Source organism: Anomaloglossus baeobatrachus, unplaced genomic scaffold, assembly GCF_048569485.1.
Source record: "Anomaloglossus baeobatrachus isolate aAnoBae1 unplaced genomic scaffold, aAnoBae1.hap1 Scaffold_4356, whole genome shotgun sequence".
NCBI lineage: Eukaryota > Metazoa > Chordata > Amphibia > Anura > Aromobatidae > Anomaloglossus > Anomaloglossus baeobatrachus.
In genome coordinates this window covers 20,272-37,566 of record NW_027443692.1, presented here as the reverse complement: position 1 = coordinate 37,566, position 17,295 = coordinate 20,272, and the positions used below count along the sequence as shown (strand labels likewise).

General features: G+C 47.5%; 12 non-coding genes across 12 annotated transcripts; all 12 read right to left on the bottom strand.

Moving 5' to 3' along the window:
- Nucleotides 1-136: 136 nt before the first annotated feature.
- On the bottom strand, nucleotides 137-327 carry LOC142279544 (U2 spliceosomal RNA). Its single transcript, XR_012742151.1, has one exon. It is a non-coding gene; the product is annotated as a U2 spliceosomal RNA (small nuclear RNA).
- Nucleotides 328-1,444: 1,117 nt separating this feature from the next.
- On the bottom strand, nucleotides 1,445-1,635 carry LOC142279543 (U2 spliceosomal RNA). The gene has a single exon (XR_012742150.1). It is a non-coding gene; the product is annotated as a U2 spliceosomal RNA (small nuclear RNA).
- Nucleotides 1,636-2,752: 1,117 nt separating this feature from the next.
- Nucleotides 2,753-2,943, bottom strand: LOC142279542 (U2 spliceosomal RNA). The gene has a single exon (XR_012742149.1). It is a non-coding gene; the product is annotated as a U2 spliceosomal RNA (small nuclear RNA).
- A 1,117-nt stretch (nucleotides 2,944-4,060) lies between these two features.
- On the bottom strand, nucleotides 4,061-4,251 carry LOC142279540 (U2 spliceosomal RNA). Its single transcript, XR_012742147.1, has one exon. It is a non-coding gene; the product is annotated as a U2 spliceosomal RNA (small nuclear RNA).
- Nucleotides 4,252-5,368: 1,117 nt separating this feature from the next.
- LOC142279539 (U2 spliceosomal RNA) lies at nucleotides 5,369-5,559 on the bottom strand. Its single transcript, XR_012742146.1, has one exon. It is a non-coding gene; the product is annotated as a U2 spliceosomal RNA (small nuclear RNA).
- A 1,117-nt stretch (nucleotides 5,560-6,676) lies between these two features.
- On the bottom strand, nucleotides 6,677-6,870 carry LOC142279548 (U2 spliceosomal RNA). Its single transcript, XR_012742155.1, has one exon. It is a non-coding gene; the product is annotated as a U2 spliceosomal RNA (small nuclear RNA).
- Nucleotides 6,871-8,789: 1,919 nt separating this feature from the next.
- Nucleotides 8,790-8,980, bottom strand: LOC142279537 (U2 spliceosomal RNA). Its single transcript, XR_012742145.1, has one exon. It is a non-coding gene; the product is annotated as a U2 spliceosomal RNA (small nuclear RNA).
- A 1,117-nt stretch (nucleotides 8,981-10,097) lies between these two features.
- LOC142279536 (U2 spliceosomal RNA) lies at nucleotides 10,098-10,288 on the bottom strand. Its single transcript, XR_012742144.1, has one exon. It is a non-coding gene; the product is annotated as a U2 spliceosomal RNA (small nuclear RNA).
- A 1,117-nt stretch (nucleotides 10,289-11,405) lies between these two features.
- On the bottom strand, nucleotides 11,406-11,596 carry LOC142279535 (U2 spliceosomal RNA). The gene has a single exon (XR_012742143.1). It is a non-coding gene; the product is annotated as a U2 spliceosomal RNA (small nuclear RNA).
- A 1,117-nt stretch (nucleotides 11,597-12,713) lies between these two features.
- Nucleotides 12,714-12,907, bottom strand: LOC142279547 (U2 spliceosomal RNA). The gene has a single exon (XR_012742154.1). It is a non-coding gene; the product is annotated as a U2 spliceosomal RNA (small nuclear RNA).
- Nucleotides 12,908-14,826: 1,919 nt separating this feature from the next.
- Nucleotides 14,827-15,017, bottom strand: LOC142279534 (U2 spliceosomal RNA). The gene has a single exon (XR_012742142.1). It is a non-coding gene; the product is annotated as a U2 spliceosomal RNA (small nuclear RNA).
- A 1,117-nt stretch (nucleotides 15,018-16,134) lies between these two features.
- Nucleotides 16,135-16,326, bottom strand: LOC142279545 (U2 spliceosomal RNA). The gene has a single exon (XR_012742152.1). It is a non-coding gene; the product is annotated as a U2 spliceosomal RNA (small nuclear RNA).
- Between the last annotated feature and the right edge of the window lie 969 nt (nucleotides 16,327-17,295).

The following is a 17,295-nucleotide window of genomic DNA, read 5'->3' as shown; positions in this document are numbered from 1 at the left end:
GTTGAGTGGTGATGAGTTTGCTATTTGGATGAATAAAGCAAGTAAAAAGTGTGTTAGATAAAAATTCATTTCAATTCGCTAATCGGGCTAATATGAATCAGGTGAATCGAGTTCTGCTTTTGGAAACTGGGTTAAGAAGGGGTGCACCGTTCCTGGAGGTACTGCAATACCAGGTCAATGCGTGGAGTGGACAGAGCAAGCTCTTTTTCCATCTCCCTGTTCTAAAAATCCATTTAATATATGGTCCCCAGATAGGGGACGTATCAGATATTAAACTGATAAGAACAGATACTACACTTGATCTTAGCCAAAAGGCCGAGAAGCGATAACCAGAATTGGTTTGGGCCTCGAGTGGCACCCTGGCCTATGCCGGACACATCTTAGGGAGAGAGAGCGAGAGGGAGACAAACCCACGCCTACACAAGACATTTTGTCACCCAAGCCAACCCTTGAAAAGGCTGCTTTGCAGAGCAAAAACAAGAAGAATGGTGCGTTTTGCAGCCGCCGCCCACTGCAATGAATCTGAATAACTCCTCCTTTAGGGCGCAAGCAACTCCCCTCCCCCTTGCAGTCTTTCCAATTCACGATACAAAAAGACGGACAGGACAGGTTGCCTGACTTTCCGTCACTGCCACCCTTTGCCATCCTTACCCGTAGAAAGCCCTTTCATCATCCCCAAACCCTAATCTTTTCCCTTTCCTTCCCAGCCCCCAAACCCTGCCCTCTGTACCTTTCTCACCACCCGCTTCCCTTCTCCTGTCATCCCCCTACCACCCGGGAAAAAAAGAGATTGCCCCCTCCTTCCACTAGCCCACCCTCCCACCCAAAGAACAACTTCTTCTGCGCAGCTTGTTTTCTAGGCAGCAGCGCTATTGTGATGTCATCGGGGGGCATTGTGACAAGCCGCCAGTGTTCCGTCTCTTCATGTTGTGCACTGTTCAAACCGAAAATACATCAACAGGCAGGCTACAGAAAAGCTTACTAACAAAGGTTAGAGAGGGGCTTTCTCAGAGGGCTTTTTACAGTTTGTCTATTCCCAATTAGCCGGTTTAGTATACTTAATGAAAGTACTAATTCTTTCATAGGCCGCCCATTCTTAGTATTTGACGTTCAGGTAACAACAGGTAACTTTATTTGGAGTGGAAGCAGAGAGATAACACCAGATGCCAATTGTAGATCCTCTCACACCTGTGGTCACTGCAGCATCTGACTCCACTTTGTCCAAAAGGGATCTATTCCATTCAATTACACATGATCTAGATTAGACTGACAACAAGATACTGCACGGGACATAGCAGAGTTGGTGAAGTTGAGTGGTGATGAGTTTGCTATTTGGATGAATAAAGCAAGTAAAAAGTGTGTTAGATAAAAATTCATTTCAATTCGCTAATCGGGCTAATATGAATCAGGTGAATCGAGTTCTGCTTTTGGAAACTGGGTTAAGAAGGGGTGCACCGTTCCTGGAGGTACTGCAATACCAGGTCAATGCGTGGAGTGGACAGAGCAAGCTCTTTTTCCATCTCCCTGTTCTAAAAATCCATTTAATATATGGTCCCCAGATAGGGGACGTATCAGATATTAAACTGATAAGAACAGATACTACACTTGATCTTAGCCAAAAGGCCGAGAAGCGATAACCAGAATTGGTTTGGGCCTCGAGTGGCACCCTGGCCTATGCCGGACACATCTTAGGGAGAGAGAGCGAGAGGGAGACAAACCCACGCCTACACAAGACATTTTGTCACCCAAGCCAACCCTTGAAAAGGCTGCTTTGCAGAGCAAAAACAAGAAGAATGGTGCGTTTTGCAGCCGCCGCCCACTGCAATGAATCTGAATAACTCCTCCTTTAGGGCGCAAGCAACTCCCCTCCCCCTTGCAGTCTTTCCAATTCACGATACAAAAAGACGGACAGGACAGGTTGCCTGACTTTCCGTCACTGCCACCCTTTGCCATCCTTACCCGTAGAAAGCCCTTTCATCATCCCCAAACCCTAATCTTTTCCCTTTCCTTCCCAGCCCCCAAACCCTGCCCTCTGTACCTTTCTCACCACCCGCTTCCCTTCTCCTGTCATCCCCCTACCACCCGGGAAAAAAAGAGATTGCCCCCTCCTTCCACTAGCCCACCCTCCCACCCAAAGAACAACTTCTTCTGCGCAGCTTGTTTTCTAGGCAGCAGCGCTATTGTGATGTCATCGGGGGGCATTGTGACAAGCCGCCAGTGTTCCGTCTCTTCATGTTGTGCACTGTTCAAACCGAAAATACATCAACAGGCAGGCTACAGAAAAGCTTACTAACAAAGGTTAGAGAGGGGCTTTCTCAGAGGGCTTTTTACAGTTTGTCTATTCCCAATTAGCCGGTTTAGTATACTTAATGAAAGTACTAATTCTTTCATAGGCCGCCCATTCTTAGTATTTGACGTTCAGGTAACAACAGGTAACTTTATTTGGAGTGGAAGCAGAGAGATAACACCAGATGCCAATTGTAGATCCTCTCACACCTGTGGTCACTGCAGCATCTGACTCCACTTTGTCCAAAAGGGATCTATTCCATTCAATTACACATGATCTAGATTAGACTGACAACAAGATACTGCACGGGACATAGCAGAGTTGGTGAAGTTGAGTGGTGATGAGTTTGCTATTTGGATGAATAAAGCAAGTAAAAAGTGTGTTAGATAAAAATTCATTTCAATTCGCTAATCGGGCTAATATGAATCAGGTGAATCGAGTTCTGCTTTTGGAAACTGGGTTAAGAAGGGGTGCACCGTTCCTGGAGGTACTGCAATACCAGGTCAATGCGTGGAGTGGACAGAGCAAGCTCTTTTTCCATCTCCCTGTTCTAAAAATCCATTTAATATATGGTCCCCAGATAGGGGACGTATCAGATATTAAACTGATAAGAACAGATACTACACTTGATCTTAGCCAAAAGGCCGAGAAGCGATAACCAGAATTGGTTTGGGCCTCGAGTGGCACCCTGGCCTATGCCGGACACATCTTAGGGAGAGAGAGCGAGAGGGAGACAAACCCACGCCTACACAAGACATTTTGTCACCCAAGCCAACCCTTGAAAAGGCTGCTTTGCAGAGCAAAAACAAGAAGAATGGTGCGTTTTGCAGCCGCCGCCCACTGCAATGAATCTGAATAACTCCTCCTTTAGGGCGCAAGCAACTCCCCTCCCCCTTGCAGTCTTTCCAATTCACGATACAAAAAGACGGACAGGACAGGTTGCCTGACTTTCCGTCACTGCCACCCTTTGCCATCCTTACCCGTAGAAAGCCCTTTCATCATCCCCAAACCCTAATCTTTTCCCTTTCCTTCCCAGCCCCCAAACCCTGCCCTCTGTACCTTTCTCACCACCCGCTTCCCTTCTCCTGTCATCCCCCTACCACCCGGGAAAAAAAGAGATTGCCCCCTCCTTCCACTAGCCCACCCTCCCACCCAAAGAACAACTTCTTCTGCGCAGCTTGTTTTCTAGGCAGCAGCGCTATTGTGATGTCATCGGGGGGCATTGTGACAAGCCGCCAGTGTTCCGTCTCTTCATGTTGTGCACTGTTCAAACCGAAAATACATCAACAGGCAGGCTACAGAAAAGCTTACTAACAAAGGTTAGAGAGGGGCTTTCTCAGAGGGCTTTTTACAGTTTGTCTATTCCCAATTAGCCGGTTTAGTATACTTAATGAAAGTACTAATTCTTTCATAGGCCGCCCATTCTTAGTATTTGACGTTCAGGTAACAACAGGTAACTTTATTTGGAGTGGAAGCAGAGAGATAACACCAGATGCCAATTGTAGATCCTCTCACACCTGTGGTCACTGCAGCATCTGACTCCACTTTGTCCAAAAGGGATCTATTCCATTCAATTACACATGATCTAGATTAGACTGACAACAAGATACTGCACGGGACATAGCAGAGTTGGTGAAGTTGAGTGGTGATGAGTTTGCTATTTGGATGAATAAAGCAAGTAAAAAGTGTGTTAGATAAAAATTCATTTCAATTCGCTAATCGGGCTAATATGAATCAGGTGAATCGAGTTCTGCTTTTGGAAACTGGGTTAAGAAGGGGTGCACCGTTCCTGGAGGTACTGCAATACCAGGTCAATGCGTGGAGTGGACAGAGCAAGCTCTTTTTCCATCTCCCTGTTCTAAAAATCCATTTAATATATGGTCCCCAGATAGGGGACGTATCAGATATTAAACTGATAAGAACAGATACTACACTTGATCTTAGCCAAAAGGCCGAGAAGCGATAACCAGAATTGGTTTGGGCCTCGAGTGGCACCCTGGCCTATGCCGGACACATCTTAGGGAGAGAGAGCGAGAGGGAGACAAACCCACGCCTACACAAGACATTTTGTCACCCAAGCCAACCCTTGAAAAGGCTGCTTTGCAGAGCAAAAACAAGAAGAATGGTGCGTTTTGCAGCCGCCGCCCACTGCAATGAATCTGAATAACTCCTCCTTTAGGGCGCAAGCAACTCCCCTCCCCCTTGCAGTCTTTCCAATTCACGATACAAAAAGACGGACAGGACAGGTTGCCTGACTTTCCGTCACTGCCACCCTTTGCCATCCTTACCCGTAGAAAGCCCTTTCATCATCCCCAAACCCTAATCTTTTCCCTTTCCTTCCCAGCCCCCAAACCCTGCCCTCTGTACCTTTCTCACCACCCGCTTCCCTTCTCCTGTCATCCCCCTACCACCCGGGAAAAAAAGAGATTGCCCCCTCCTTCCACTAGCCCACCCTCCCACCCAAAGAACAACTTCTTCTGCGCAGCTTGTTTTCTAGGCAGCAGCGCTATTGTGATGTCATCGGGGGGCATTGTGACAAGCCGCCAGTGTTCCGTCTCTTCATGTTGTGCACTGTTCAAACCGAAAATACATCAACAGGCAGGCTACAGAAAAGCTTACTAACAAAGGTTAGAGAGGGGCTTTCTCAGAGGGCTTTTTACAGTTTGTCTATTCCCAATTAGCCGGTTTAGTATACTTAATGAAAGTACTAATTCTTTCATAGGCCGCCCATTCTTAGTATTTGACGTTCAGGTAACAACAGGTAACTTTATTTGGAGTGGAAGCAGAGAGATAACACCAGATGCCAATTGTAGATCCTCTCACACCTGTGGTCACTGCAGCATCTGACTCCACTTTGTCCAAAAGGGATCTATTCCATTCAATTACACATGATCTAGATTAGACTGACAACAAGATACTGCACGGGACATAGCAGAGTTGGTGAAGTTGAGTGGTGATGAGTTTGCTATTTGGATGAATAAAGCAAGTAAAAAGTGTGTTAGATAAAAATTCATTTCAATTCGCTAATCGGGCTAATATGAATCAGGTGAATCGAGTTCTGCTTTTGGAAACTGGGTTAAGAAGGGGTGCACCGTTCCTGGAGGTACTGCAATACCAGGTCAATGCGTGGAGTGGACAGAGCAAGCTCTTTTTCCATCTCCCTGTTCTAAAAATCCATTTAATATATGGTCCCCAGATAGGGGACGTATCAGATATTAAACTGATAAGAACAGATACTACACTTGATCTTAGCCAAAAGGCCGAGAAGCGATAACCAGAATTGGTTTGGGCCTCGAGTGGCACCCTGGCCTATGCCGGACACATCTTAGGGAGAGAGAGCGAGAGGGAGACAAACCCACGCCTACACAAGACATTTTGTCACCCAAGCCAACCCTTGAAAAGGCTGCTTTGCAGAGCAAAAACAAGAAGAATGGTGCGTTTTGCAGCCGCCGCCCACTGCAATGAATCTGAATAACTCCTCCTTTAGGGCGCAAGCAACTCCCCTCCCCCTTGCAGTCTTTCCAATTCACGATACAAAAAGACGGACAGGACAGGTTGCCTGACTTTCCGTCACTGCCACCCTTTGCCATCCTTACCCGTAGAAAGCCCTTTCATCATCCCCAAACCCTAATCTTTTCCCTTTCCTTCCCAGCCCCCAAACCCTGCCCTCTGTACCTTTCTCACCACCCGCTTCCCTTCTCCTGTCATCCCCCTACCACCCGGGAAAAAAAGAGATTGCCCCCTCCTTCCACTAGCCCACCCTCCCACCCAAAGAACAACTTCTTCTGCGCAGCTTGTTTTCTAGGCAGCAGCGCTATTGTGATGTCATCGGGGGGCATTGTGACAAGCCGCCAGTGTTCCGTCTCTTCATGTTGTGCACTGTTCAAACCGAAAATACATCAACAGGCAGGCTACAGAAAAGCTTACTAACAAAGGTTAGAGAGGGGCTTTCTCAGAGGGCTTTTTACAGTTTGTCTATTCCCAATTAGCCGGTTTAGTATACTTAATGAAAGTACTAATTCTTTCATAGGCCGCCCATTCTTAGTATTTGACGTTCAGGTAACAACAGGTAACTTTATTTGGAGTGGAAGCAGAGAGATAACACCAGATGCCAATTGTAGATCCTCTCACACCTGTGGTCACTGCAGCATCTGACTCCACTTTGTCCAAAAGGGATCTATTCCATTCAATTACACATGATCTAGATTAGACTGACAACAAGATACTGCACGGGACATAGCAGAGTTGGTGAAGTTGAGTGGTGATGAGTTTGCTATTTGGATGAATAAAGCAAGTAAAAAGTGTGTTAGATAAAAATTCATTTCAATTCGCTAATCGGGCTAATATGAATCAGGTGAATCGAGTTCTGCTTTTGGAAACTGGGTTAAGAAGGGGTGCACCGTTCCTGGAGGTACTGCAATACCAGGTCAATGCGTGGAGTGGACAGAGCAAGCTCTTTTTCCATCTCCCTGTTCTAAAAATCCATTTAATATATGGTCCCCAGATAGGGGACGTATCAGATATTAAACTGATAAGAACAGATTTTTTGATTTAATGAAGCTTTCCAAAGCACCACAAAAAATGCATGACCGAAGTCACACCAAAAACAGTGCAAAGGCTAGGATTCGTGTGGACCCCACCGTGAGGAGAGGGTCCCCAAAAATCAACCCCGTCCCTCCGAGCCAGAAGGCCACAGCAAGGGTCAGGGATCTTCGGTGCTCCCCCAAGCCGAAGCCTGGTTGAGCCTTGTTGTTGCTCCCAGCATCCACCCAGGCATCTTACCCAAGTGGAGTAGAGAGCTACTAGTTGTTGGTTTCGCAGCCGAAACTGCCCGGACCGTCAACCGGTGTTGGTTTCTCAGCCCAAGGCTAACCGGACCTCCAACCGGGTGTTGGTTTCTCAGCCGAAGCTGACCCAGACCTCCAACCAGGTGTTGGTTTCTCAGCCGAAGCTGACTCGGACCTCCAACCGGGTGTTAGTTTCTCAGCCCAAAGCTGACCAGACCTCCGACCGGGATTAAAAAAATTTCCCTTCCTAGCCAGAAGGCCAGGATAGGGTAATATGCTCAAAAAGTATGAAAAGGCAAGGTACGGTGTGCTACAGAGCCCAAGGCTTGCCGGGGTCCCAAGCCAGCAAGCTCAGACTCACTCCAGGGTCGTCAGTCCTGGGGCACGTTGTACCATAGCCCCCCACCCTTACTCAGTCTAATAGCCTCGATCCTGGTAGGGCCATGTTTTCCTCTTGATGAATATACTATCCACCCAGAGTACTAGCAAGCGCAACCTTCCAGTGTGCATTGTATCATTGTACTAAGGTGGCCTGGAGCTTAAACCACCTCTTCGAACAACACTACACTTGATCTTAGCCAAAAGGCCGAGAAGCGATAACCAGAATTGGTTTGGGCCTCGAGTGGCACCCTGGCCTATGCCGGACACATCTTAGGGAGAGAGAGCGAGAGGGAGACAAACCCACGCCTACACAAGACATTTTGTCACCCAAGCCAACCCTTGAAAAGGCTGCTTTGCAGAGCAAAAACAAGAAGAATGGTGCGTTTTGCAGCCGCCGCCCACTGCAATGAATCTGAATAACTCCTCTTTTAGGGCGCAAGCAACTCCCCTCCCCCTTGCAGTCTTTCCAATTCACGATACAAAAAGACGGACAGGACAGGTTGCCTGACTTTCCGTCACTGCCACCCTTTGCCATCCTTATCCGTAGAAAGCCCTTTCATCATCCCCAAACCCTAATCTTTTCCCTTTCCTTCCCAGCCCCCAAACCCTGCCCTCTGTACCTTTCTCACCACCCGCTTCCCTTCTCCTGTCATCCCCCTACCACCCGGGAAAAAAAGAGATTGCCCCCTCCTTCCACTAGCCCACCCTCCCACCCAAAGAACAACTTCTTCTGCGCAGCTTGTTTTCTAGGCAGCAGCGCTATTGTGATGTCATCGGGGGGCATTGTGACAAGCCGCCAGTGTTCCGTCTCTTCATGTTGTGCACTGTTCAAACCGAAAATACATCAACAGGCAGGCTACAGAAAAGCTTACTAACAAAGGTTAGAGAGGGGCTTTCTCAGAGGGCTTTTTACAGTTTGTCTATTCCCAATTAGCCGGTTTAGTATACTTAATGAAAGTACTAATTCTTTCATAGGCCGCCCATTCTTAGTATTTGACGTTCAGGTAACAACAGGTAACTTTATTTGGAGTGGAAGCAGAGAGATAACACCAGATGCCAATTGTAGATCCTCTCACACCTGTGGTCACTGCAGCATCTGACTCCACTTTGTCCAAAAGGGATCTATTCCATTCAATTACACATGATCTAGATTAGACTGACAACAAGATACTGCACGGGACATAGCAGAGTTGGTGAAGTTGAGTGGTGATGAGTTTGCTATTTGGATGAATAAAGCAAGTAAAAAGTGTGTTAGATAAAAATTCATTTCAATTCGCTAATCGGGCTAATATGAATCAGGTGAATCGAGTTCTGCTTTTGGAAACTGGGTTAAGAAGGGGTGCACCGTTCCTGGAGGTACTGCAATACCAGGTCAATGCGTGGAGTGGACAGAGCAAGCTCTTTTTCCATCTCCCTGTTCTAAAAATCCATTTAATATATGGTCCCCAGATAGGGGACGTATCAGATATTAAACTGATAAGAACAGATACTACACTTGATCTTAGCCAAAAGGCCGAGAAGCGATAACCAGAATTGGTTTGGGCCTCGAGTGGCACCCTGGCCTATGCCGGACACATCTTAGGGAGAGAGAGCGAGAGGGAGACAAACCCACGCCTACACAAGACATTTTGTCACCCAAGCCAACCCTTGAAAAGGCTGCTTTGCAGAGCAAAAACAAGAAGAATGGTGCGTTTTGCAGCCGCCGCCCACTGCAATGAATCTGAATAACTCCTCCTTTAGGGCGCAAGCAACTCCCCTCCCCCTTGCAGTCTTTCCAATTCACGATACAAAAAGACGGACAGGACAGGTTGCCTGACTTTCCGTCACTGCCACCCTTTGCCATCCTTACCCGTAGAAAGCCCTTTCATCATCCCCAAACCCTAATCTTTTCCCTTTCCTTCCCAGCCCCCAAACCCTGCCCTCTGTACCTTTCTCACCACCCGCTTCCCTTCTCCTGTCATCCCCCTACCACCCGGGAAAAAAAGAGATTGCCCCCTCCTTCCACTAGCCCACCCTCCCACCCAAAGAACAACTTCTTCTGCGCAGCTTGTTTTCTAGGCAGCAGCGCTATTGTGATGTCATCGGGGGGCATTGTGACAAGCCGCCAGTGTTCCGTCTCTTCATGTTGTGCACTGTTCAAACCGAAAATACATCAACAGGCAGGCTACAGAAAAGCTTACTAACAAAGGTTAGAGAGGGGCTTTCTCAGAGGGCTTTTTACAGTTTGTCTATTCCCAATTAGCCGGTTTAGTATACTTAATGAAAGTACTAATTCTTTCATAGGCCGCCCATTCTTAGTATTTGACGTTCAGGTAACAACAGGTAACTTTATTTGGAGTGGAAGCAGAGAGATAACACCAGATGCCAATTGTAGATCCTCTCACACCTGTGGTCACTGCAGCATCTGACTCCACTTTGTCCAAAAGGGATCTATTCCATTCAATTACACATGATCTAGATTAGACTGACAACAAGATACTGCACGGGACATAGCAGAGTTGGTGAAGTTGAGTGGTGATGAGTTTGCTATTTGGATGAATAAAGCAAGTAAAAAGTGTGTTAGATAAAAATTCATTTCAATTCGCTAATCGGGCTAATATGAATCAGGTGAATCGAGTTCTGCTTTTGGAAACTGGGTTAAGAAGGGGTGCACCGTTCCTGGAGGTACTGCAATACCAGGTCAATGCGTGGAGTGGACAGAGCAAGCTCTTTTTCCATCTCCCTGTTCTAAAAATCCATTTAATATATGGTCCCCAGATAGGGGACGTATCAGATATTAAACTGATAAGAACAGATACTACACTTGATCTTAGCCAAAAGGCCGAGAAGCGATAACCAGAATTGGTTTGGGCCTCGAGTGGCACCCTGGCCTATGCCGGACACATCTTAGGGAGAGAGAGCGAGAGGGAGACAAACCCACGCCTACACAAGACATTTTGTCACCCAAGCCAACCCTTGAAAAGGCTGCTTTGCAGAGCAAAAACAAGAAGAATGGTGCGTTTTGCAGCCGCCGCCCACTGCAATGAATCTGAATAACTCCTCCTTTAGGGCGCAAGCAACTCCCCTCCCCCTTGCAGTCTTTCCAATTCACGATACAAAAAGACGGACAGGACAGGTTGCCTGACTTTCCGTCACTGCCACCCTTTGCCATCCTTACCCGTAGAAAGCCCTTTCATCATCCCCAAACCCTAATCTTTTCCCTTTCCTTCCCAGCCCCCAAACCCTGCCCTCTGTACCTTTCTCACCACCCGCTTCCCTTCTCCTGTCATCCCCCTACCACCCGGGAAAAAAAGAGATTGCCCCCTCCTTCCACTAGCCCACCCTCCCACCCAAAGAACAACTTCTTCTGCGCAGCTTGTTTTCTAGGCAGCAGCGCTATTGTGATGTCATCGGGGGGCATTGTGACAAGCCGCCAGTGTTCCGTCTCTTCATGTTGTGCACTGTTCAAACCGAAAATACATCAACAGGCAGGCTACAGAAAAGCTTACTAACAAAGGTTAGAGAGGGGCTTTCTCAGAGGGCTTTTTACAGTTTGTCTATTCCCAATTAGCCGGTTTAGTATACTTAATGAAAGTACTAATTCTTTCATAGGCCGCCCATTCTTAGTATTTGACGTTCAGGTAACAACAGGTAACTTTATTTGGAGTGGAAGCAGAGAGATAACACCAGATGCCAATTGTAGATCCTCTCACACCTGTGGTCACTGCAGCATCTGACTCCACTTTGTCCAAAAGGGATCTATTCCATTCAATTACACATGATCTAGATTAGACTGACAACAAGATACTGCACGGGACATAGCAGAGTTGGTGAAGTTGAGTGGTGATGAGTTTGCTATTTGGATGAATAAAGCAAGTAAAAAGTGTGTTAGATAAAAATTCATTTCAATTCGCTAATCGGGCTAATATGAATCAGGTGAATCGAGTTCTGCTTTTGGAAACTGGGTTAAGAAGGGGTGCACCGTTCCTGGAGGTACTGCAATACCAGGTCAATGCGTGGAGTGGACAGAGCAAGCTCTTTTTCCATCTCCCTGTTCTAAAAATCCATTTAATATATGGTCCCCAGATAGGGGACGTATCAGATATTAAACTGATAAGAACAGATACTACACTTGATCTTAGCCAAAAGGCCGAGAAGCGATAACCAGAATTGGTTTGGGCCTCGAGTGGCACCCTGGCCTATGCCGGACACATCTTAGGGAGAGAGAGCGAGAGGGAGACAAACCCACGCCTACACAAGACATTTTGTCACCCAAGCCAACCCTTGAAAAGGCTGCTTTGCAGAGCAAAAACAAGAAGAATGGTGCGTTTTGCAGCCGCCGCCCACTGCAATGAATCTGAATAACTCCTCCTTTAGGGCGCAAGCAACTCCCCTCCCCCTTGCAGTCTTTCCAATTCACGATACAAAAAGACGGACAGGACAGGTTGCCTGACTTTCCGTCACTGCCACCCTTTGCCATCCTTACCCGTAGAAAGCCCTTTCATCATCCCCAAACCCTAATCTTTTCCCTTTCCTTCCCAGCCCCCAAACCCTGCCCTCTGTACCTTTCTCACCACCCGCTTCCCTTCTCCTGTCATCCCCCTACCACCCGGGAAAAAAAGAGATTGCCCCCTCCTTCCACTAGCCCACCCTCCCACCCAAAGAACAACTTCTTCTGCGCAGCTTGTTTTCTAGGCAGCAGCGCTATTGTGATGTCATCGGGGGGCATTGTGACAAGCCGCCAGTGTTCCGTCTCTTCATGTTGTGCACTGTTCAAACCGAAAATACATCAACAGGCAGGCTACAGAAAAGCTTACTAACAAAGGTTAGAGAGGGGCTTTCTCAGAGGGCTTTTTACAGTTTGTCTATTCCCAATTAGCCGGTTTAGTATACTTAATGAAAGTACTAATTCTTTCATAGGCCGCCCATTCTTAGTATTTGACGTTCAGGTAACAACAGGTAACTTTATTTGGAGTGGAAGCAGAGAGATAACACCAGATGCCAATTGTAGATCCTCTCACACCTGTGGTCACTGCAGCATCTGACTCCACTTTGTCCAAAAGGGATCTATTCCATTCAATTACACATGATCTAGATTAGACTGACAACAAGATACTGCACGGGACATAGCAGAGTTGGTGAAGTTGAGTGGTGATGAGTTTGCTATTTGGATGAATAAAGCAAGTAAAAAGTGTGTTAGATAAAAATTCATTTCAATTCGCTAATCGGGCTAATATGAATCAGGTGAATCGAGTTCTGCTTTTGGAAACTGGGTTAAGAAGGGGTGCACCGTTCCTGGAGGTACTGCAATACCAGGTCAATGCGTGGAGTGGACAGAGCAAGCTCTTTTTCCATCTCCCTGTTCTAAAAATCCATTTAATATATGGTCCCCAGATAGGGGACGTATCAGATATTAAACTGATAAGAACAGATTTTTTGATTTAATGAAGCTTTCCAAAGCACCACAAAAAATGCATGACCGAAGTCACACCAAAAACAGTGCAAAGGCTAGGATTCGTGTGGACCCCACCGTGAGGAGAGGGTCCCCAAAAATCAACCCCGTCCCTCCGAGCCAGAAGGCCACAGCAAGGGTCAGGGATCTTCGGTGCTCCCCCAAGCCGAAGCCTGGTTGAGCCTTGTTGTTGCTCCCAGCATCCACCCAGGCATCTTACCCAAGTGGAGTAGAGAGCTACTAGTTGTTGGTTTCGCAGCCGAAACTGCCCGGACCGTCAACCGGTGTTGGTTTCTCAGCCCAAGGCTAACCGGACCTCCAACCGGGTGTTGGTTTCTCAGCCGAAGCTGACCCAGACCTCCAACCAGGTGTTGGTTTCTCAGCCGAAGCTGACCCGGACCTCCAACCGGGTGTTAGTTTCTCAGCCCAAAGCTGACCAGACCTCCGACCGGGATTAAAAAAATTTCCCTTCCTAGCCAGAAGGCCAGGATAGGGTAATATGCTCAAAAAGTATGAAAAGGCAAGGTACGGTGTGCTACAGAGCCCAAGGCTTGCCGGGGTCCCAAGCCAGCAAGCTCAGACTCACTCCAGGGTCGTCAGTCCTGGGGCACGTTGTACCATAGCCCCCCACCCTTACTCAGTCTAATAGCCTCGATCCTGGTAGGGCCATGTTTTCCTCTTGATGAATATACTATCCACCCAGAGTACTAGCAAGCGCAACCTTCCAGTGTGCATTGTATCATTGTACTAAGGTGGCCTGGAGCTTAAACCACCTCTTCGAACAACACTACACTTGATCTTAGCCAAAAGGCCGAGAAGCGATAACCAGAATTGGTTTGGGCCTCGAGTGGCACCCTGGCCTATGCCGGACACATCTTAGGGAGAGAGAGCGAGAGGGAGACAAACCCACGCCTACACAAGACATTTTGTCACCCAAGCCAACCCTTGAAAAGGCTGCTTTGCAGAGCAAAAACAAGAAGAATGGTGCGTTTTGCAGCCGCCGCCCACTGCAATGAATCTGAATAACTCCTCTTTTAGGGCGCAAGCAACTCCCCTCCCCCTTGCAGTCTTTCCAATTCACGATACAAAAAGACGGACAGGACAGGTTGCCTGACTTTCCGTCACTGCCACCCTTTGCCATCCTTATCCGTAGAAAGCCCTTTCATCATCCCCAAACCCTAATCTTTTCCCTTTCCTTCCCAGCCCCCAAACCCTGCCCTCTGTACCTTTCTCACCACCCGCTTCCCTTCTCCTGTCATCCCCCTACCACCCGGGAAAAAAAGAGATTGCCCCCTCCTTCCACTAGCCCACCCTCCCACCCAAAGAACAACTTCTTCTGCGCAGCTTGTTTTCTAGGCAGCAGCGCTATTGTGATGTCATCGGGGGGCATTGTGACAAGCCGCCAGTGTTCCGTCTCTTCATGTTGTGCACTGTTCAAACCGAAAATACATCAACAGGCAGGCTACAGAAAAGCTTACTAACAAAGGTTAGAGAGGGGCTTTCTCAGAGGGCTTTTTACAGTTTGTCTATTCCCAATTAGCCGGTTTAGTATACTTAATGAAAGTACTAATTCTTTCATAGGCCGCCCATTCTTAGTATTTGACGTTCAGGTAACAACAGGTAACTTTATTTGGAGTGGAAGCAGAGAGATAACACCAGATGCCAATTGTAGATCCTCTCACACCTGTGGTCACTGCAGCATCTGACTCCACTTTGTCCAAAAGGGATCTATTCCATTCAATTACACATGATCTAGATTAGACTGACAACAAGATACTGCACGGGACATAGCAGAGTTGGTGAAGTTGAGTGGTGATGAGTTTGCTATTTGGATGAATAAAGCAAGTAAAAAGTGTGTTAGATAAAAATTCATTTCAATTCGCTAATCGGGCTAATATGAATCAGGTGAATCGAGTTCTGCTTTTGGAAACTGGGTTAAGAAGGGGTGCACCGTTCCTGGAGGTACTGCAATACCAGGTCAATGCGTGGAGTGGACAGAGCAAGCTCTTTTTCCATCTCCCTGTTCTAAAAATCCATTTAATATATGGTCCCCAGATAGGGGACGTATCAGATATTAAACTGATAAGAACAGATACTACACTTGATCTTAGCCAAAAGGCCGAGAAGCGATAACCAGAATTGGTTTGGGCCTCGAGTGGCACCCTGGCCTATGCCGGACACATCTTAGGGAGAGAGAGCGAGAGGGAGACAAACCCACGCCTACACAAGACATTTTGTCACCCAAGCCAACCCTTGAAAAGGCTGCTTTGCAGAGCAAAAACAAGAAGAATGGTGCGTTTTGCAGCCGCCGCCCACTGCAATGAATCTGAATAACTCCTCCTTTAGGGCGCAAGCAACTCCCCTCCCCCTTGCAGTCTTTCCAATTCACGATACAAAAAGACGGACAGGACAGGTTGCCTGACTTTCCGTCACTGCCACCCTTTGCCATCCTTACCCGTAGAAAGCCCTTTCATCATCCCCAAACCCTAATCTTTTCCCTTTCCTTCCCAGCCCCCAAACCCTGCCCTCTGTACCTTTCTCACCACCCGCTTCCCTTCTCCTGTCATCCCCCTACCACCCGGGAAAAAAAGAGATTGCCCCCTCCTTCCACTAGCCCACCCTCCCACCCAAAGAACAACTTCTTCTGCGCAGCTTGTTTTCTAGGCAGCAGCGCTATTGTGATGTCATCGGGGGGCATTGTGACAAGCCGCCAGTGTTCCGTCTCTTCATGTTGTGCACTGTTCAAACCGAAAATACATCAACAGGCAGGCTACAGAAAAGCTTACTAACAAAGGTTAGAGAGGGGCTTTCTCAGAGGGCTTTTTACAGTTTGTCTATTCCCAATTAGCCGGTTTAGTATACTTAATGAAAGTACTAATTCTTTCATAGGCCGCCCATTCTTAGTATTTGACGTTCAGGTAACAACAGGTAACTTTATTTGGAGTGGAAGCAGAGAGATAACACCAGATGCCAATTGTAGATCCTCTCACACCTGTGGTCACTGCAGCATCTGACTCCACTTTGTCCAAAAGGGATCTATTCCATTCAATTACACATGATCTAGATTAGACTGACAACAAGATACTGCACGGGACATAGCAGAGTTGGTGAAGTTGAGTGGTGATGAGTTTGCTATTTGGATGAATAAAGCAAGTAAAAAGTGTGTTAGATAAAAATTCATTTCAATTCGCTAATCGGGCTAATATGAATCAGGTGAATCGAGTTCTGCTTTTGGAAACTGGGTTAAGAAGGGGTGCACCGTTCCTGGAGGTACTGCAATACCAGGTCAATGCGTGGAGTGGACAGAGCAAGCTCTTTTTCCATCTCCCTGTTCTAAAAATCCATTTAATATATGGTCCCCAGATAGGGGACGTATCAGATATTAAACTGATAAGAACAGATTTTTGATTTAATGAAGCTTTCCAAAGCACCACAAAAAAAGCATGACCGAAGTCACACCAAAAACAGTGCAAAGGCTAGGATTCGTGTAGACCCCACCGTGAGGAGAGGGTCCCCAAAAATCAACCCCGTCCCTCCGAGCCAGAAGGCCACAGCAAGGGTCAGGGATCTTCGGTGCTCCCCCAAGCTGAAGCCTGGTTGAGCCTTGTCGTTGCTCCCAGCGTCCACCCAGGCATCTTACCCAAGTGGAGTAGAGAGCTACTAGTTGTTGGTTTCGCAGCCAAAACTGCCCGGACCGTCAACCGGTGTTGGTTTCTCAGCCCAAGGCTAACCGGACCTCCAACCGGGTGTTGGTTTCTCAGCCGAAGCTGACCCAGACCTCCAACCGGGTGTTGGTTTCTCAGCCGAAGCTGACCCAGACCTCCAACCGGGTGTTAGTTTCTCAGCCCAAAGCTGACCAGACCTCCGACCGGGATTATAAAAATTTCCCTTCCTAGCCAGAAGGCCGGGATAGGGTAATATGCTCAAAAAGTATGAAAAGGCAAGGTACGGTGTGCTACAGAGCCCAAGGCTTGCCGGGGTCCCAAGCCAGCAAGCTCAGACTCACTCCAGGGTCGTCAGTCCTGGGGCACGTTGTACCATAGCCCCCCACCCTTACTCAGTCTAATAGCCTCGATCCTGGTAGGGCCATGTTTTCCTCTAGATGAATATACTATCCACCCAGAGTACTAGCAAGCGCAACCTTCCAGTGTGCATTGTATCATTGTACTAAGGTGGCCTGGAGCTTAAACCACCTCTTCGAACAACACTACACTTGATCTTAGCCAAAAGGCCGAGAAGCGATAACCAGAATTGGTTTGGGCCTCGAGTGGCACCCTGGCCTATGCCGGACACATCTTAGGGAGAGAGAGCGAGAGGGAGACAAACCCACGCCTACACAAGACATTTTGTCACCCAAGCCAACCCTTGAAAAGGCTGCTTTGCAGAGCAAAAACAAGAAGAATGGTGCG